Raw genomic sequence first — 15,780 nt, 5'->3', positions numbered from 1 at the left:
AAAATCATAATATTTCTATTAATAGAAATAGTACCTTGAACAGTACTTTATACATACTAAGAATTCATTAAATATTTGAAGACAAAAGTTAAGGAAGGAAGGGAAATGAGGGAAAAGAGAACAAAAGTTTTTCTTGCCTTAGACGTTAGCTTCCCAGGAAAAAAGTCCTACCAAACACTTCTCTCAATAAACCCTAGATTTTTAGAAGAAAGAAAATATGACTACCAAATACAGATTACATGCACTACCTCCAAAAATATGTCTCATTGAGAGAGAAGTCATACTTTAGAATGGTTGCACTCAGGAAAAATTATTAAATAGAATAGCAGAGATCAAATTTCCATCATTTAAAGAATAATTTCTCTTATGTTATTAAAGAAAAAATTAAGTATAAAAATGAAAAAGGTCCCATACACAAGTTGGCCCCTCTCCTGGTATCGTTTGAGTATATTCTTAGCTAAGCTTACTCATAGTCTGAATTGCTAGGAATAGTTCAGTGCACTATGATAGAAAATGAAACAAAAGAGAATATTCAAAAAGAGTTGAGACAATGGTAATCACTTTAGCCAAATTGTCAAATTTGTCATTCATAAATGCTAGAGCATATAAAATGGATCTCAATGAGAGTTTATTCTTTTGCTTGCCTTTTTGAGTCCTGCTACCTAATTTGTCAGAATATGCTCTGAGAGTTGGCTAGTTAGTGCATAGGAACTCAAAAATATAGAAAGCAAAAGAAAAACATAATGGCTGTGATCTTGATACATAACATATCACCACCTATTGTTTGTCAGAGGAAAAGGAATATAAATATAGAACCTAAATGAATAAGATGAATTAGAATTTGAGTTGCATTCCAGTAGAAACAGGGAAACAGGACATTTCATCAAGGTTAACAGAAAGAAAAGGATTTTACTTTTAAAAAAATGATTTATGATTTATAACTATAGAAGTTTCAGATAGGTTTTATTTGAAATGAGAGATTTAAGAATGGAGATCTTCAAAGCATTTGACCATAACAGGGATCTTAAGGTCATGGCTTCCCACACTTTAGATAATGGGCTATCTTGAATTTATTAAGTAAGTGGAAATAGCTTTTGAATGCACACTGAAAACCAACAAAATTGAATTATTCTTTACAAACCCTTCAAAATACTTCAAGAACCCCCAAAAGATCTAAAGACTACTTCAAGAATATAAACTCTATGAGACCAAAGGTTTATATACCTTTTTATCCACTCTGTCAGTAGTGCTAGAATAGATGAGATATTCAGTATATACTGCTTAATTGATTTTATAAAATTTAGTATTATGTAGCAAGGAGTAAAACTAGAACATGCTACATGCTTGGGCCCATAAGGAAAAAGGAAAGAAGAAAAGCATGGTGGGTGGAAGAAAGACTGGAAAGAAGGGAAAGAGGAAGAAAAGGAAGGAAGAATGAAGAAAAGAAGGAGGGTAGAAAAAAGGACAATTTCTCTTAGTGAATAAAAGAAATAAGTTAAATACTATGCAGTCCATAAAAATATCATCACATTACCTTACCAACTTAGCCCTTTAGGAATTCACTTCCCCAGTCATCACGGCAACTCACAGTGTATGAAAGCTCAGATCTAAAATATTTTGAGAGATGGAATAAATTGCTACACTGTAGGAAAACTAATAAGAGCTGTACAGAAACCTTTCTACTGTAACACTTTCACATATATTTTTCAAATTTAAAATACAGCATGGAAAAAATATACCTAACTTTTCTGGTAGAACCAGTTACATCTAGTTAATTTGAGAGGAAAGTTCAAGGAGGTTTTTGCATTGTTCTATGAAGATTTTCTCTTTTCGACACTATTTATCTAACATCTATAACTTCTAGGGACCACACTCTTCTAATTTTCGGTGATGACCGTCAGCAAAAGGTGACACTTTTAAAAAATAAATTTTGTCCTTACCAGTGGGATATTTATCTCAAAAGTATGCTAAAATCCTGGAAGCAACTTCTTCTTGCTGGAATGATAAGCTAATTTCCAAATGTTTTCCTTCTAGTATTTATTGGGTTCTGGTTATTGATAATTATAAGTAATTTAAAATAAAACTAAAAAACTACACTTTTCTCTCCAGTACCAAGTTTTTCACTAAACAATCATAGTTAGTTGTCTTCTTGTCCTGTTATCCCAAGTTTCTCCACAGTGTAAGCAGTCTGCCAACGTGGTAATTAGGCTAAGGAATTGATGGATTTCTCCAAGGGGCAAAGATACATATTGGCCCAACAAATGCATCTACTACTGCACTGAATCCACCTCTTAGTTTCACCTTGGCTACCAGAAATAACACTGAGCCTTCCCTCTGTTCTCCCAGAAGTTACTCTTTCTCCACAGTGAGGAACTTCTATCCATGAGAAAGGGTGTGAGGGCCTGGCTGGTTGGCTCAGTGGTAGATCATCGGCCTGGCGTGCAGGAGTCCCGGGTTTGATTCCCGGCCAGGGCACACAGGAAAGGCGCCCATCAGCTTCTCCACCCCTCCCCCTCTCCTTCCTCTGTCTCTCTCTTCCCCTCCCACAGCCAGGGCTCCATTGGAGCAAGGTTGGCCCCAGCACTGAGGATGGCTCTATGGCAGTGGTTCTCAACCTTTCTAATGCCGTGACCCCGCAATACAGTTTCTCATGTTGCGGTGACCCCAAACCAAAAAATAATTTTGGTGGCTACTTCGTAACTGTAATTTTGCTACAGTTATGATTTGGAATGTAAATACCTAATATGCATTATGTATTCTCATTGCTACAAATCAAACATAATTTAAACATAGTGATTAATCACAAAAACAATATTTAATTATATATTGAGAAATATTTATTACTAATGGACCTCCTTACCTAGTGTATTGGGGCTACCATTCCGTAAATAGCTGCTTAACTAATGGATCTGTTTTTTCCAGATTAGTGGCAAGTTTTCTATATAGAACAGTGTGAACTATGTCATAGGATACACTGCAGTTTCTGCACAGCATGGTATCTTTCAGGGCTCTTTCACACTATAAAGCAGCGGTTTCTGCAGTGGAATCCACATCTCATTTACTTCAATGGGAGACCCGTGGATTCCGCAGAAGAGAGATCCCCTTACGGCAGAAATGCAGTTCCGACACATTTCTTCCTCTCCTATTCAAGTCAATGGGAGGCCGCAGAAAATTCCGCTCAAATGTAGAGCATGTTGTTTAATTTTTTCCACGCTAGAACTTTTCCTAGAGCAGAAAAATTCCAAAGGTGGAATCTGCCACCCCCAATAGACTGAAAGAGGCCTCACACTGAGGAATCTGCTGTGCGGATTCTGCAGTGTAAAAGATCTGCCTCCTGTAGAAGTCTATTGGGGGTGGCGGATTCCACCTTTGGAATTTTTCTGCTCTAGGAAAAGTTCTAGCATGGAAAAAATTAAGCAACATGCTCTATATTTGAGCGGAATCTGCTGCGGCCTCCCATTGCCTTGAACAGGAGAGGAAGAAATGTGTCAGAAACTGTCATTTCTCTGCCTCTTATTGAAATCAAAAGGAGGCTGCGGCAGATTGTGTGGTAACCCGAGATTCTCTGGAGCTCTCTTCCACAAAATCTGCTGCACTCCCAATGAAATCAATAGGAGGCGATTCAATGCCGGAAACCGCTGATTTCAGCAGTTTCCTCATTCAGAATATGGGAAAATAGTGGGAGATATGGGAAATAATTATACATTGGGGAACAGTGTGAACTACATCTTATAGTGGTCTCTTATAGTATAAGACCGATGTAGTTCACACTGTGCAAATGTATGGTGCTTTGTGTAAGTGTAAGCTGCTTTGTGTACTGTGTAATGATTACACACAAAGCACCTTACACTTACACAGTTTTGTGTGTATGGTGTGTGTACTGTTTTTATATTATTAACCTTTTTTACACCAGCAGGCTCTCTTGGCTCTCCACCTCTTGCCTCTCCGCCTCCTAGGCTTCAGTCCTCCGGCGCTTGCTGCACCCACCCACTGATGACATCAGCAAGCGCCCCACACACGTAATGCACTGCTATAGACTGTGGAGCATCCCCTCCCCTCCCCTCACCCCTTAGGCCCTGGACAATGATGGAATCACATCTGTGCATGACCACAGGCATTCAGTTTGGAACGCAAATCCATAACAGTGTGCGTTCAAGCTGAATAGCGCTGCTGCAGATGGTAGTGCGGCTTCAAGTGCAGCTTCTCAGTGGCTAAAGCCATTGGAAATATGTATTTTCTTTTTTTTTTTTTTGTATTTTTCTGAAGCTGGAAACGGGGAGAGACAGTCTGACAGACTCCCGCATGCGCCCTACCGGGATCCACCCGGCACGCCCACCAGGGGGCAACACTCTGCCCACAAGGGGGCGATGCTCTGCCCCTCTGGGGCATCGCTCTGTTGCGACCAGAGCCACTCTAGCGCCTGGGGCAGAGGCCAAGGAGCCATCCCCAGCACCCGGGCCATCTTTGCTCCAATGAAGCCTCGGCTGCGGGAGGGGAAGTGAGAGACAGAGAGGAAGGAAAGGGGGAGGGGTGGAGAAGCAGATGGGTGCTTCTCCTGTGTGCCCTGGCCAGGAATCGAACCCGGGACTTCTGTAAGCCAGGCCGACGCTCTACCACTGAGCCAACCGGCCAGGGCCAAATATGTATTTTCTGATAGTTTTAGGCGACCTCTGTGTTTTGGTTGTTCAACGCCCGCTGGGGTCGCAACCCACAGGTTGAGAACTGCTGCTCTATGGCCTCTGCCTCAGGCGCTAGAATGCCTCTGGTTGCAACAAAACAATGCCCAAGATAGGCAGAGCATCGCCCCCTGGTGGGCATGCCAGGTGGATCCCGGTGGGGCACATGCGGGAGTCTGTCTGACTGCCTCCCCGTTTCCAACTTTAAAAAAAAGAGAAAAAAGAAAAAAAAAAGAGAGAAAGGGTGTGAGGATATTGTAAAAGTAATTAGATCAGAAACAGATCACCTGCAGAAGAAAGCCAGACACAGCTTATGTTTCGTGCCTCCTGCCAAGTTCAAACAGATCTGAAGCCAAAAGCAAAAGGCTAGCCATAGTAATATTTTTCAAAAGACCTGTAAAAAAAGAGCTTCTCTGGTGAATTGACAATAATTAAATTAATTTGACAGAGGGAAAAGAAGTGAAGGAAAACTAGCATTTTGTATATGCATTCCGTGGTAGTTGTGCACTCTGCCACATCAATTCTTACAACAATTTGGAGTAAACATTATTGTCCTCATTTCGTAGCATGGCAGTGAAGGGACAGAATGCTTTCCCAGGCTCACAGAGCTGCTAGGCAGAGTCAAATTTATAATCTTTATTATGTTATTCCATCCTATACTATAGGGCAAGGTAATATGATAAGACCATGCTAAGGAAGAAATGAGTAATATATCATTTTTTCATAAGATTGGGTTGTAATAGGAAAAAAGAGGAAATAATAGTTGGTGACTGTAAGAATAGACTGTAGCTAGGTATCGGGATATGAAGGAAACTGGGAGCATTATGACAGCCTTCACCTGTATCCCTCATTTGCCCTGAATGTATCTGTGCCTTGGATATAGGTGTAAGTAGAACTGAGTTAAAAGAGTTTTTTCTGTTGCTAAATGGCAAAAAAGTGTGAGGATCAATTGTGAGTCATACCCAAGGATCATAATGAAACAGATCAATTCTGGAGTCAAGGTATCATTTACTTCAGGACAAACAAAATTTTTTGGTCAGTTCAGTACACCTAAGATTGTCAGAACCCCAAATAATAGGGTCAGAGTGAAGCATAGGAATTGAACACAGACCAACCTGGCCTTTGGGTCCTCATAGAGCTGTTCAGTAGAACTTTCTGCATCAATAGAAATGGTCTATATCTGTGTTATTCAACACAGTAGCCACCAGCCCTATGTGGATATTGAACACTTGGAAATGTAACTAGTACAACTGAGAAATCAAATTTTTTATTTTATTTAATTTTAAGTTACTTAAATTGAAGAGGCATATATGGCTAGTGGTTACCATACTAGGCAGATTGGGTCCCATGGACACACGGACCCTTATCTCTTCATGGCATCCTCCCTGATGGGTGGATTACTCTGCTTCAACCCAAACCTGGCCTGGGCTGGACCAGGTTGACAAGTGTCATTAAAGTGGATTGATGAGGAAAGGGGTGGGGTATGAAGAGCAGAGGAAGTATCAGTAATCTCTCTATTTTATTCCCTTTGTTTGAGTCTCTAAAATTGTCAGTAGAGTTTGACATTTGTTGAGCACAATTCTGATCAATGCAGGAATAAGTGAGATGCAGTCAGTTCTCTAGACCACCACTCTTTGTGGTGAGAAAGGTGATGCTTTGGCCAAGTAGGAGCTAGCCAGGCAAGGAAGTAGGGAAAGGGCCCACGTGTGTAAAATCAACAGGTGCAAGCAAGCTAGGCCTATTTGGAGAGCTGAGAGTAGTTATGGGCTGAGTTCCATACCCAAAAAGTCTGTATGTTGAAGCTCTAACCCCCAGGACCAAATAAAGTGATTGTATTTGGAGATAAGGCCTTTAAAGAGGTAATGAAGTTAAAATGTGGTCATTAGCATGGGCCCTAATGCAATATGACTGGTTTCCTTATAATAAGAGGATATTTGGGCAGAAACAAACACAGAGGGAAAACCATGTGAAGACATAGCCATCTGCATGCTAAGGAGAGAGGCCTCAGAGAAACCAACCCTGCTGACACTTCATTCCTGGACCTCTAGCCTTCAAAATTAGGGGACAATAAATTTCTCATTTAAGTCAACCAGCATATGGTGTTTTTTATGACAGCATTAGCAAACTAACATAGGTGTACACACAAGAAATGAGCCAAGAAGTTAGTCTGAGACCAGTTAATGAAGGACCCTGATGTCATGCTGAGGAATTTAAGGTTTATCCTGAAACCATTGAAGGGTTTTAATAAGGGAAGTGGCATGATCTAATTTGCATTGTTCAAGTTTATTTGAGTGTTAGGTTTAAAGTTTCTATGACCATAGTCACTTGTTTTAATTAGTCTTGCTAATCTCCAGTCTTGGTTCTGATTTGACTTTAAATATTCTGTGATAGCAAGTACAGCTGTGATAAAACAGACAGTTATTCTTTAACTCTGATACTGGTCATGGGTCAGTAGACAACCCTGTCTTAACGTGTTTTAAAAGCCTGTACTCGCTGCACCTGGGTCAGATATGATTATTCTGTATTCACTGAATAATATTTCCTAAGTGCCTAAATGATTCCAAGGTAGAGGAGTTCAGCAAAACGGGAGGTGCCTTAACTCTTTCAGGTCACTAGGCTACCATTTAATGCATTATTGCAAATATTCTTCTGAGTAAATAATAGGTTGTAAGAGGGATTGAGATAATTAGCCTCCTTAAACTGACTTTTTAAAAGGAGGGATGGGGCCCTGGCCAGGTGGCTCAGTGGATAAAGCATCCTCCCAGCACAGTGAGATTGTGGATTCGATCCCTGGTCAAGGCACATAGGAAAAGCAATCAATGAGTACACAACAAAGTGGAACAATAAGTTGATGCTTCTCTCTTTCTCTCTCTTTCTCTCTCTCTTAAAATTAATGGAAAAATTTTTAAGGGGGGTAGTGGGGTGATAGGCAGCTGAACCATATGCAGCATAACTATGATGTAAGGAGACTTTAAGATAAAAATAGATGAGAAAATTTACATGCAAATGAGTGCTGTCTTTATGAGTATGTCAAATGAGTCAATTTGCTTATTCCAAAAATCATTCCAATTACTTAGAACACTTTAGAAACCATTCTCTTCACTGGGATCCAGTCTACATGCAATACAAGGGAGAATTTTCTCCATCTGGGTAGCAGAGGGCTCACCATGGGCTTCCTGGAAGCAGAGATTCCTTGGGCTAGAACAGCCATGCTTCTGAGGGGCTGGAAGAACTCTACCTAAGGATGCTCCCTGTCACTGACACCTGTAGACAGGGCATAGTGCCCTTGAGGGATAAGAAATCTCATTATTTATTTGGTATCTTCCATGGCATGTTGCTTTCTTAATTTCTACAATAACTATACCTATTGAAGGCCAGATACTAAAGAAGCAACAGGAGGACATGAAGAGTTTCTGAACAACAAGACCGGGGATATACCATGGCACATCTGTGTCTAATAAGAGGGAAAATGCTCTTCTTACTGAATGCCATACTATCAACCGATAAACAGAGCCCACTGTTGCCAGCTTGCACTTCTTCATTTCCTTGACTTTTCTCCATATGGTTTGCCACAAATATGATTGTCTTTCTTGCTAAACCTTATTTATTCTCTCAGGAAAGTTCAAGTGTATTTTGTTTATTAAGGCTTCTCTAATATAGTCAGCAAGAAATAAGCCAACCTTTCTCTCTAGATTCCCCTACCCTCTCTTTTGCACTTGTAGTGTGGTCATTTATAGTCCTCTACGAAAGGATGAACTTCCTAAAGTCAGGACCTAATGGCCACTAATTCTGTTATCTCCCAATTACTAAAACAATTTTTGAAACAGAGTAAAAAATTTATAAGTCAATCAAGAAAGAAACAAAGTAATCCATTGTGTCAACTATCTGAGACAGTTTGGACTGCTAGAACAAATACCATAGACTGGTGGCTTAAACAATAAAAAATTATTTCTCAAAGCTCTGGAGGCTGAGAAGTCTGAGATCAGGGTGCCAACAAAGTCACATTCTGGGGAAAGACTTCTCCCCTGTTTGTAGACAGTGGCTTCTTGTGGAGTTCTCACTTGGCAGGGAGAGAGCATCTCTAAGGGCATTAATCCTACTCATGAGGACTCCACTCTCATGAGACCTAAATACTTGCCAAAGGTCCCATTTCTTAATACTCTCACATTGGGGAGTACACTTCAACGTGGGAATTTGGGGGCAACATAAATGTAATCTCCAATTATAAGCATAAAGGTTATGAACAGGTATAATCAAGACCTAGAAGAACAGAAGCAAAGGGGTAGATCCAGCAAAAAGGCCACAAAACTATGAGGAAATAGCATGACACAGGTTCTGAAACAGAAGCAGGCATAGGCCAAAGCATGCTGAAACCAAACCAACAGTAGGGTACAGAACACAGAAATGAAGGACACTTTAATGACAGCAAGTTTCAACTTCAGGCTCCAAGCCCTTTGTCATCTGGAAGATATGACAGGAGCAAGTTCTACTCCAAATGTCATTTTTATATGATGGTTATTTAGAATTTAGAATGTATTTTTCCACAGAAATAATGTTAACATGAAAATAAGTTAGTTACCCAGACAGCTAGCAATTATATTTGATTCATAACATATCTGAAAGATACAAACACAACTATTTCAACTACAATTGGCCATTATTTATAAAATAAATAAATACTTTGAAAACATGTTAGCTTCCAGTATGAGCTAACATGAATATCTTTCTCACAAATTACAAGTGAAACTCTGGAAATAAATAGAGCAACTATCTGAACACTGAAAAGTTAATGATAGCATGTGGAATGAGTAGAGAAATCACAACAAGGAACGATTTATATGACGGTAAGTTTCCCAGAGTTTTCTTTTCTCTTCCTATATGTCATTACTTAGACACTAAGGCAGCCTGAATCACCGAACCACATAGCAAGTTTATATAGAAACAGAGAAAACTTCATTTCCTAGCTGGGGTACAAAAGCAAAAGTGGGGTCCTATGTGACAGAGGGCAGGGAAAATCTCGAATTTTATTTTTATTTTAATTTTCATTTTTTACTCTTCTGGCCCTGCCCTGATGCAAACTCAGACATAGGTGAACTCCTGTGGCATAACCAGTATGCAGATTTCTAAAACTCTAAGACAGAAGTCATTTCTTTGACTAAATAAATTTGGACAGGAAAGTAGTGTGCTATGAACAGCATAGGGAGAAATCTTATTATTTTTCTCTTTTTTTACTTGCTCTTTCACCTCTGATGCAGACTTGGTTGAGGGAAAAATATGACAGTGCAGGGAAGATAAAGCTTTAGCTTTAGAGTCAGGGGTCTAGGTAAAGGGGTATCTTAGAACTGGAGGGTGCAGGAGATGTCACAAGGAAAAGGAGCTAGATATGTCAGTACTCCCTAAATCTATGCAGGATATCTTGGTCTCATGAATGAGCTGTGCATGTGTAGAACTGATCCAAAGCAGAGTAGCAAAGGCTTTGAGAATGTACCTACAGAGCAGAACACTGCTTAGGCCCCAGACTGGTCCATGGGTGGAAGATAGCAGAACTCCCACAAGGAGCTTGCAGCTCCTTCCTTTTTGTGTATTCCAGGTCCCTGATGAGGATGGGGCACTGGAAGTTCTTTGAAGACTAAATTAATACCAGATCCACAGACTATAGAAGATGAACTGGGACATATGGTCTAAATTAAACCAGATTGACTGTTGACTTTCTCCAGAGGGTTTTAGTAGGACCCAAAGACCCAGAGTCTTATAACATAATATTCACAATGTTTAGGACACAATACAACATTAACCCTTTGAGCAGTATGAGTGTTCATGAACATCCTCATGCCTCCTCATACCCCAGAGTATGATCATACATGTGTAAGGTAACAATAAAAAAGGTAAATGTATGTTCTTCTTGTTTCCATAAATTGGTTATCAAACAAACATGATTTTAAGTTAATAAAACTGTAATTGGAACTAATTTCATTTTATTGATAGAAAACTCACTCCCAGGGGTCAGTGAGCATAAAAAAACTCACTACTCAAAGGGCTAATCAAAAGAATCAGGGAAACATAACCCTCATACCAAAACCTGGCAAGGATGGCACAAAGAAAGAAAACTACAGACCAATATCTCTAATGAATACAGATGCTAAAATTCTAAACAAAATACTGGCAAACCGAATACAACAACATATTAAAAAAATAATACATCATGATCAAGTGGGATTCATCCCAGAATCTCAAGGATGGTTCAACATACGCAAAACGGTTAACGTAATACACCATATCAACAAAACAAAGAACAAAAACCACATGATCTTATCAATAGATGCAGAAAAGGCTTTTGATAAAATACAACACAATTTTATGTTTAAGACTCTCAACAAAATGGGTATAGAAGGAAAATATCTCAACATGATAAAGGCCATATATGATAAACCATCAGCCAACATCATTTTAAACGGCAAAAAACTGAGGACTTTCTACCTTAAATCAGGAACAAGACAGGGTTGTCCACTCTCTCCACTCTTATTTAACGTGGTGCTAGAAGTTCTGGCCAGAGCAATCAGACAAGACAAAGAAATAAAAGGCATAGATATCGGAAAAGAAGAAGTAAAGGTATCACTTTTTGCTGATGATATGATCCTATACATCGAAAACCCAAAGGACTCCACAAAAAGATTATTAGAAACAATAAACCAATACAGTAAGGTCGCAGGATACAAAATTAACATACAGAAGTCCATAGCCTTTCTCTATGCCAACAATGAAATATTAGAAAACGAACTCAAAAAAATAATCCCCTTCACGATTGCAACAAAAAAAATAAAATACCTAGGAATAAACATAACAAAGAATGTAAAGGACCTATATAATGAAAATTACAAAGCATTGTTAAGGGAAATCGAAAAAGATACAATGAGATGGAAAAATATTCCTTGTTCTTGGATAGGAAGAATAAATATAATCAAAATGGCCATATTACCCAAAGCAATATATAAATTTAATGCAATTCCCATCAAAATCCCTATGAGATTTTTTAAAGAAATGGAACAAAAATTCATCAGATTTATATGGAACTATAAAAAACCCCGAATAGCCAAAACAATCCTAAGGAAAAAGAATGAAGCTGGGGGCATTACAATACCTGACTTTAAACTATATTATAGGGCCACAATAATCAAAACAGCATGGTATTGGCAGAAAAATAGACACTCAGACCAATGGAACAGAATAGAAAGCCCAGAAATAAAACCACATATATATGGTCAAATAATCTTTGATAAAGGGGCCAACAACACACAATGGAGAAAAGAAAGCCTCTTCAACAAATGGTGTTGGGAAAACTGGAAAGCCACATGCAAAAGAATGAAACTCGACTACAGCCTGTCCCCGTGTACTAAAATTAATTCAAAATGGATCAAAGACCTAAATATAAGACCTGAAACAATAAAGTACATAGAAGAAGACATAGGTACTAAACTCATGGACCTGGGTTTTAAAGAACATTTTATGAACTTGACTCCAATGGCAAGAGAAGTGAAGGCAAAGATAAATGAATGGGACTACATCAGAATAAAAAGTTTTTGCTCAGCAAGAGAAACTGATATCAAAATAAACAGACAGCCAACTAAATGGGAAATGATATTTTCAAACGACAGCTCAGATAAGGGCCTAATTTCCAAAATTTACAAAGAACTCATAAAACTCAACAACAAACAAACAAACAATCCAATAAAAAAATGGGAAGAAGACATGAATAGACACTTCTCCCAGGAAGAGATACAAATGGCCAACAGATATATGAAAAAATGCTCAGCTTCATTAGTTATTAGGGAAATGCAAATCAAAACTACAATGAGATACCACCTCACCACTGTTAGATTAGCTATGATCAACAAGACGGGTAATAGCAAATGTTGGAGAGGCTGTGGAGAAAAAGGAACCCTCATTCACTGTTGGTGGGACTGTAAAGTAGTACAACCATTATGGAGGAAAGTATGGTGGTTCCTCAAAAAACTGCAAATAGAACTACCTTATGACCCAGCAATCCCTCTACTGGGTATATACCCCAAAACCTCAGAAACATTGATACGTGAAGACACATGTAGCCCCATGTTCATTGCAGCACTGTTCACAGTGGCCAAGACATGGAAACAACCAAAAAGCCCTTCAATAGAAGACTGGATAAAGAAGATGTGGCACATATACACTATGGAATACTACTCAGCCATAAGAAACGATGACATCAGATCATTTACAGCAAAATGGTGGGATCTTGATAACATTATAAGGAGTGAAATAAGTAAATCAGAAAAAAACAAGAAATACATGATTCCATACATTGGTGGAACATAAAAATGAGACTAAGAGACATGGACAAGAGTGTGGTGGTTACCAGGGGTGGGGGGAGGGAGGACAGGGGGAGAGTTAGGGGGAGGGGGAGGGCCACAGAGAACTAGATAGAGGGTGGCGAAGGACAATCTGACTTTGGGCGAGGGGTATGCAACATAATTTAATGACAAAATAACCTAGACATGTTTTCTTTGAATATATGTACCCTGATTTATTAATGTCATCCCATTACCATTAATAAAAATTTATTTAAAAAAAAAAAAAAAAAAAAAAAAAAAAGAATCAGGAAAATTTCAACAACTCTCAAGGAAAAAGATAATTAATAAATGCCAGTTTCATGATGACTAGATGTTGGTTTATCAAACTTTAAAGCAGCAACTGTAATTAAGCTTTATAAAGGAAGGGTACACTAATAAATGGAAAGACAAAAGTGCTCACCAAAGAAATAGAAAAAATAGAAAAAGTAAATGGAAATTTTGGAATGAAGAGTACATTAAAATCAAATAGTAATGAGATGGACTCAATAGCAAAACAGCAATAACAGAGTAAAGAACGAGGGAACTTGAACATAGGTCAATAGAAATTATCACAGCTAAACAACAGAAATTAAGAAAAGAGAGTGAGAGAATATGAAAAGAGCTATAGCAATCTGTAAAATAAAATCAAAATTCTAGTATTCAAGTCATTGGAGTCCCAAAGGAGGGAAAAAAATGATTAGTAAAAAAAAATATTTGAAGAAATAATGGCTAAAAATTTCCCAAATTTGATTAAAGATATAAATTTACATATTCAAGAAGCTCGGTAATATTGAACAGGAGAAACTCAAAGAAAAACACTCCTAAATACAATATAAGCAAATTGTTGCCAAGAAAATTTTTCAAGAAAAAAATGTTTGGAAAAGACAAGGTAAAACAACAGGTTAAACATAGGAGAACAATGTTTCAAACAACTAAAGATTTCTCATTCCAAACAATGGCAGACAAAATACAATGAACCATTTTTAAAGTAAGAAAACACCCAACTTATTTTTCTATATCCAGAGAAAATATCCATCATAAAAGAAGGGGGGGGTATCCTGACATGAAGAAAAGCTAAGAAAATTCATCATTGATAGCTCTGATTTAGAAGAAACAGTAAGAGAAGCTTTTTAGACAGGGAAATTATAACCAAAAAAAACCTTAGAATTTCAGGAATAAAAAAAGAATAATGGTAAATATCTAGGTAGAAAATAAACTATATTTAGTTTATGTTTTTTAAACTATGACTATTGAAAGCAAAAATGATAACATCAGAATTTTAAATTATGTAGATGTTATACATATATCATTATAGATTCTATAACATAAAGAAAAGACAATGAAAGTATCTGTGTAAATGTAACTTTTCTATTTTTCACTTTAAGTGGCAAAATATTAACAATTATAAGTAGACTGTGAAGAGTTGAACCTGTCTATTTTAATCTCTGGAGCACACACAAAAAGAGAAAAATACCTATACAAAGACATAATCAAAAGACAATGAATAAATTCAAATAAAAAGCAAAAATTTATTTCAAATAATCCAAAAGAAGTCAAGAAAGGAAAAATAGAAAAAATAAAAATAGAGAGGACAAATAGTAAACAAATTAAAAATTAGTGGAAGGCCTAAATCCAACCACATTAATAATTACATTGAGAGCGAACAGTCCAAATACAGATGCTCTTCAACTTACATCCCAATAAACCCACTGTAGTGGAAAATATCATAAGTAGAAAATGCATTTAATACAATAAGCTATCAAACATCATAGGTTAGCTGAGGAAATGCAAAGAACACTTAAAGTAGCCTACAGTTGAGCAAAATCATCTCATTACCCAGCAGATGATCAAAATCCAAAATTTGATGTACAGTTTCTACTGAATGCATATTGCCTTCACACCATCATAACGTTGAAAATTTTTACATCAAACTATCATGTCAGGGACTGTCTGTATACTAAGCTTGTCAGAGTGGATAAAACACTAAACCTATAGGGTAAAAATAAAAAATGGGAAAAGATCTACCACAGAAACAGGTTTTTTTTAAAAAAAAAAAAAAGCCAAAGGGGGCCCTGGCCGGTTGGCTCAGCGGTAGAGCGTCAGCCTGGCGTGCGGGGGACCCAGGTTCGATTCCCGGCCAGGGCACATAGGAGAAGCGCTCATTTGCTTCTCCAACCCCCCCTCCTTCCTCTCTGTCCTCTCTTCTCCTCCCGCAGCCAAGGCTCCATTGGAGCAAAGATGGCCTGGGCGCTGGGGATGGCTCCTTGGCCTCTGCCCCAGGTGCTAGAGTGGCTCTGGTCACCACAGAGCGACGCCCCGGAGGGGCAGAGTATCGCCCCCTGGTGGGCAGAGCATCGCCCCTGGTGGGCGTGCCGGGTGGATCCCAGTCGGGTGCATGCGGGAGTCTGTCTGACTGTCTCTCCCCGTTTCCAGCTTCAGAAAAATACAAAAAAAAAAAAATACTTAAAAAAAAAAAAAGCCAAAGGGACTACATTAATATCAGACAAAAAGTGATCTTAGAACATGGCAATTTACCAAGGATGAAGAAGAAAGACATTACATAATGATGAATTGATTCATACCATGAAGACATAGCACCTAAACACAGTCCTTGAAAATAACCAAAACAAAAATTGGTAGATGAAAGGAGAAGTAGACTAATCCCCACTACATTTTGGAGTCTTCCACATTTCTTTCTCAACAGTCAATAGAAGTAATAAAAAAAATAAGAAAAAAATGTA

Source organism: Saccopteryx leptura, chromosome 8 (assembly GCF_036850995.1).
Source record: "Saccopteryx leptura isolate mSacLep1 chromosome 8, mSacLep1_pri_phased_curated, whole genome shotgun sequence".
NCBI lineage: Eukaryota > Metazoa > Chordata > Mammalia > Chiroptera > Emballonuridae > Saccopteryx > Saccopteryx leptura.
The sequence above is the reverse complement of the archived record's forward strand: the minus strand, read 5'-3'. Positions refer to the sequence as shown.